The sequence below is a fragment of the Diuraphis noxia genome, unplaced genomic scaffold (genome assembly GCF_037042655.1).
Source record: "Diuraphis noxia isolate RWA-SAM2 unplaced genomic scaffold, SU_Dnox_SAM2 contig0001, whole genome shotgun sequence".
Lineage (NCBI taxonomy): Eukaryota > Metazoa > Arthropoda > Insecta > Hemiptera > Aphididae > Diuraphis > Diuraphis noxia.
The window spans coordinates 82,277,709-82,284,634 of NW_028301711.1; positions in this window are offsets into that span (position 1 = coordinate 82,277,709).

Sequence of the window (6,926 nt, forward strand, 5' to 3'; positions counted from 1 at the left end):
TATTCTGACGGAAGCTTATGGAAAGAAACCAAAAACTTACTTAGTCTTAAAACTTCTTCTACTTCTTTAAAGAAACCTGACCATACACGTCTTGCTTCTTCTGATACCAATAAAGCCGAAGTTCTTAAAGCACACCAGGAATCCTTTCAACCATATCATAATATATTCATTCATCAATGTGTTGACGAGGTAAAGGCTGGTTTAGACCTTCCATCAACCTCCAATCATGTTGAAAAATATTTCATACGTTGGGTATGAAAGTCAAATAGGCTATCCAAAAATACTCCTAAAAAATCTCCGGACCATGAACTGATAACGGCAGAAGTAGCTAGATGCCTCCCCAAAAAAGCAATAGTATTAGTAACATATATATTTAATGCAAGTCTAAGACTCTCGTACTTACCAATCCTTTGGAAATTCTCAAACATTGTTCTATTTTCTAAACCTAATAAACCCTTGGACGACCCATCCTCATACAGGTCAATAAGTCTCTTGCCCTTTATATCTAATATTTTTGAAAAATTTATCATCATTCAAATTCGAAATTAAGTAAATGGAACATTGTGTTTAATGCTACTTTTTCTTTACACTTTGATAAAAACACCGGGGGCCGCCAGAAAAAAAATTATATTATTACCTATTTATATATTTTATTTTAAAATTATTAAAAATATATTATTATTAAATAATAATTATTAATTATTATTAATTATTATTAATTAATTTAAATATTATTAATTATTAATTATTATTATTATTTAAATGTTTTCATGTTTAAAATTAACAAAAAATTACTAAAAAAATTAATTAGGGTAGGAATGTCTTATAACAATAAAAAATAAACTATTATTGTGATGATTGGCATTGTTTTTCAGTTGCCAATTTATCAATTTCAATCGAATACCCTGAGGTGGCTAATCTGATGCACGGTTCTAGTGACAATGATTCGGTTTCAAATTTACTTGCCATTTCTTTGTTTCCAAAAGTATTTGCCATTTTTATTGCACAACGTTTAATTAATTTGCTGTCTCTAAACCCTTTTTTTGTTTGACCAATTCTAAACACACTTCATAAGAAGCTATTAAATTGTCACGATCGTTAATTTGTTTTTTTTTTTTTTAAATAGGTACATTTTTTTTGTTTTGTTAATTTCGAATTAAGGTCTTTTAATAATGCAAGCCGAGTATCGTCAGTATATTTATTATATGATTTGTACATGCTCGTGTAATGTCTACTTATATTATATTCTTTTAGAACGCTAATAACTTGTAAAAAAATTAGGCACATAGGCTTATTGTTATGTTCAATACATAAATACATTAGTTCCCATTTTGAATTAAATACTCTTTTTTCATCGTCAAATTTACGTTTTTTTCTTTCAGACATGGTAAAAATTAAACGTTTATACAGTAATAACCCGGGCACTGTCACACGAGCACACTAACACACGGGGTCGACTGGCTAATGATTACTGATAAGATTAAGATTAAGTTTAGAGAAATATTTAATGCTCGCAATTGTGCGATTGTGAATAACATTCACGCCGTTCATCGCGTCTTATCGCGATATGATCGACACCCGGGAACTCCCGCCGTATAATAATAAAATGTAAAATTTAAAGTATAAATTCGTAATAAGATGGTATAAATTGTTTATCTTCTTATTGCGATTTTGTTATAATATTATTGTGATTTAAAATTTAAATTTTAAATTGTTGGAAGGGCCAAAAAAAAAAAAAAAGCTTCGCGGGTTGGACCACCCTGGAATATTGTAATATGATGTGTCAACTAGGTATTAAAATATTATATGTGTTTAAAAATGGTTTTCTTAGACATAATTAAAGAAAAAGTATAACGATTACATAATTTTAATTATTATCCTTTGTTAATTAAATAGATTAGTTATTACAAACTTAAAAATTTATAAAAATGTAAATACATTTTTATTAAATAGTTACTTAACAACTCATCGGGATAAACAGTTTATTTTATTATAAAGTCAAAACAAATAAATTAATACAATCGTGTATACATACATTATAAAATACATAGAAATAAATAGACGCCTTTTTTTTAAATTTTCATATCGCTTTGTAGTCATATATATCTGCAATTTATTTTTAGTACATAGAAACAAATTTATTCATATAAGTTTGTATACTTAAAACTATAAAATATATCAACATAATATTATACACGCGTATTCGATCTATGCCCCCAATGCTGTAGTATAGTTTTCATCTTATCTTTTTTGGTGCCCAGGTGAAATGACCACATTTTTGGAATACAATAGAAAAATACTGCACGCGTACGGTAAGGATTAAGGAGTAAGGACGTAGGACTATTAATTGTAATAGCCTATAATGACCAATGAGTCTGTTATAAATCGGTACCTTAAGTCCAAAGCACGATGTAGAGAAGATAAGGTGATACCACTCGTAAATATTCCTGATGTGCCAATTTGGACGGCAGTTTGATAGTACCGCGGGAGCGCGATAGGTAGCACCACCATTCGCCCGGAGGTAGGGGTGGGAATTTATCGATAGTTAACACCATCGATATTTTTCGATACTATAAGTTGGTACCATCGATAGTTATCTATAGTTTATTTTTTAATGTAGAAGTATGAAGGTGTAGTGTATACTTTGCTGCACAGTACAAAATACAAGAAATATCTATGGTATTTTACAAATTATAAGTATTATAAAATATGCAAAGTATTTAAACTGTTTATTTAACTCAATTACAACCTGTCAAAACATATTATTTAATTTAAAAAAATATAGGTAATACAAATTCAAAATTTAACACAACAAAAGTATAAACATTAAACAAAAAAAAAATGATTTAAAATATAAAAATTATAAAATAGTTACTTTCTTTTTGGTTTAAAAATCAACATACTATAAATATTATTTAGTTCTTCCTAATAAGTCTTTTAATAATCACATTATGAGGTACATACATTTCTTGTAATAAATAAATAACATATTAACTAAAAGTATAAACATTTAACAAAAAAAAATAACCATTTAAATTATAAAAATGATTATACTATTTATGTTAACCAACAATTTTGGTTTAAGAAAACCAACATGTCGACATTTTTTGGCTTAATTCTAGATCTTTTGTCTGATACCACAATTCCTGTCTTGCTATCGCTTACTTCGTTCTTTCATATATACATACATCGTGTAGATGTTTTTCTATGTTATAAGTTTATATTAAAAATATAATAATATAATTCTTCCTTCATACATAAAAAAAAACTTAATTTCGTATTATTTAAAACAAATAAGATGAGGGACTAAACGTAATTTCCCTTATAGTAACATGTTAATAATGGTTGAAAATTACCATAAGATGAAGCTAATATTATCTATATACATATATAAAAATGGAGACAAAAAATTCGAAATTGCATCAGTTGAGAACGGCTTGGCCGATTTGGCTCAATTTTTTTTTTAAATGATAGAGCATGTCGGAGAGCGGGTTTATAGCATAAATTATGGACCTCACTCCTGTGAGTTAGAGATTTAGAGACAAAAACTGAGTAACACCGGTGGCGCCATCTAGCAGATAAAAATATAAATAAAAATATAATATAAATAATAATACAAATATCGATAATAGCAGGGCTTGAAATCGATTAATATCGATAAAAATCGAAAAAAAAATATATTTTTATATTCTGGTTGATATACATTTTTTATAGACACTTAGAACTTTAGAGTAAAATAATAATAATAATAATAAAAAGTAACGACGAGATGTGCAACGAAGCATTAGTTCTGATCGAAGACATGTGCGTGCTCATGTGCGGCAGTCTGTTGTCAACTTTGGGAATGCCAGCGCCAAATCGTTCGAGGCACGCTGCATTCAATCTTGAATTACAGCGGAAGAAAAACTATGATCTAGATGAGCAGGCTGAAAGAGTCCGAAAAAATGTGCCGCTGTTGAATGCCGAGCAGAAGAATGTATGCGATTCGCTGATGAAGGTTGTTGATGATGGAACAGGAGGCATTTACTTTCTCGATGCTCCTGGAGGGACAGGCAAACGTTCGTCATTTCGTTGATTCTGGCAACAATTCGGTCAAGATCACAAATTGCGTTGGCTCTCGCATCCTCTGGCATTACTGCCACATTGTTGGAAGGCGGTCGAACTACACATTCAGCTTTGACGCTGCCAATGAATCTTCTCATGGTTGACAAGCCTACGTGCACAACGACCAATAATTCAGCAACAGCGAAATTGATGCGAGAATGCAAAATCATCATTTGGGATGAATGCACGATGGCACATAAACTAGCTTTGGAGGCAGTTGACCGAACGATGAAAGATTTACGAGGTAATTCGAAACGATTTGGTGGGGCAATGATATTGCTCTCCGGAGTTTTCATCAAACACTTCCCGTCATTCCGAAATCTACTGCTGCCGATGAAATTAATGCATGCCTGAAATCGTCGTTTTTGTGGCGGCATGTCAAGAAGTTGAAATTGACCAAGAACATGAGAGTTGCGTTGCAAAACGACCCATCGGCTGCTGAATTCTCGAGACAACTGCTGGCACTTGGTAATGGACACATTCCGATTGATGTTTTGACTGGATTAATATCGTTTCCGGCAAATTTTTGTGAGTTCACATCGTCGAAGGAAGAACTCATTACAAAAGTGTTCCCAAACATTGAGGTCAATTATAACAATCTTGATTGGATGAGTGAACGAGCAATACTAGCAGCGAGGAATAAGGACGTCGATAGCTTGAATTTTACAATTCAGAGTAAAATTGCTGGAGAACTGCGTTCATACAAATCCGTTGACAGCACGACCGACGAAAACGAAGCGGTCAACTATCCGACAGAATTTTTGAACTCGCTTGATGTGCCAGGAACTCCACCGCATAATTTACAGGTAAAAGTGGGATCGATCATAATTATGTTGCGGAATCTAAATCCTCCTAAATTGTGTAATGGTACACGATTGTCTGTCAAGAAACTGATGAACAATGTAATACAATCAAAGATCATCAAGGGCAATTTCAAAGGGGAGGAAGTCCTCATCTCACAAATTCCGATCATTCCAACGGATCTTCCATTTCAGTTTAAGCGGATTCAGTTTCCCGTTAGATTGGCTCTTGCGATGACAATCAATAAATCGCAAGGCCAATCGTTGGAAGTCTGTGGGATCAATTTGGAATTTCCATGTTTTTCGCACGGGCAGCTGTACGTTGCCAGTTCGCGTGTTGGAAAACCGCCATCGTTGTTTATTTTTGCACCAGAAAACTAAACGAAAAACATTGTTTATCAAAATGCAATATATTGATTTCTGTAACAATTCATTACAATGGAATACTTGAATTTTATTATTAATCTAGACTTTATTTGAAGGCGTTAAGTTCACCGGGTCAACTTAACTTTAAAAAAAAATTTAGGCAAAACAACGTTTGCCGGGTCAACTAGTATAATATACTCGTATGATATTTATAATTAATCTAAATATTTATTTTTTTACTACGGTTAGGTTAGGTATATATATGTGCCATCTCGTGATTTTTATATAGGTAGTTGGTATAACCCTGACTACCCTGAGTACCTGACTTATATGTTGACACTTTTATCACTTTATTATTAAAACTAATTTTTATTAAAAACGCAGAGCCAAACCTATTTGAGTAATCGAATTTAAATTTTGAGGGTAGATTGATATTATATCATCTGCACAAAGAAAGGATTTTTCGAAATTTAATTTAAAACGGTTGAAATCGCTAAAAAATTTTCAATTTGATATTTACTTACCTTGTTTTAAGGTTTAAAATAAAAAAAAATAAAAAAATGTAATATAATCTTCGCTTTGAAAATTCAACGACCATCAAAGGACACAGCGATGCATGCTAGTTAGGTGTTTCTAAAGAACTAGGATACTCGATTTCTGCGAAATATGCTTACACTATTGTCAAAGTCAATAGATATGGTATAGCTGACACGTTATTCCCTGATAAAATACGCGAGTCTGAACCCTGTAAAGATAAAATAATTTCTGAAACTAATGATGATCAAAAAAATATAAGTCGTAGTTCATCTGAAATATCTGAAGACAATGATGATATAGATAAAACGCTTAATTTTAATATAACTCTTACTCGTACTGAGTGGGACAGTCTATACGATGGTACACCACAAATATATCGTCGTTTCCGATGGAAAAATTGATTGCCATTCATATTTTTCGTTGAAACCTTACAATTGGACATCAGTTATGTATGAACACTTTTTTGAACAGACAAAATTACCTTGTTCTATGGTCTATAAACATGTAAAAATTTATCCTAATGGACAGATATTTTTAAATATACTCGGACATTGTTCTACTTGTAAAAGTATTTTTACAGGCATTTTTAATAATTGTCCCGATGAAAATGTACGAGTGATAATAAGGTGAACAATGACTGGACAATTTAAAAACTGTAGGAGCTATAGAAAAAGAAGAATAATTGGAGAGAAAAAAGAAGACTACACTAATAAATTGAAAACACAAAATATGGCTGCTGCGTACATTCAACGTACTGAGGCCAAAAAAGTTATGGATTATGGAGACAATGAACCAAGCCACATACCTTCGTTAAATGCTCTAAGTCTCATCAAACATAAGTCACTATTAAAATACCATATACATGAAAATTCTCTAATATCTATATCACTGTTAAAAGGAACACCCCCTTACAATAATATTATAAAAGAAATTGGATATGACAAGTTTTTTATGCATTATTGGACATCAGCCGAATAAATCACTACAGAAATTATTCGAAAACTCATTATACTCCAACTATTTCAATCGATGCAACAGGGTCAGTAGTAAAAAAAATTAATCTATTCTCAGGACGACAGACTCACAGTATTTTTTTTATATCAAATCGCTTTATATAAT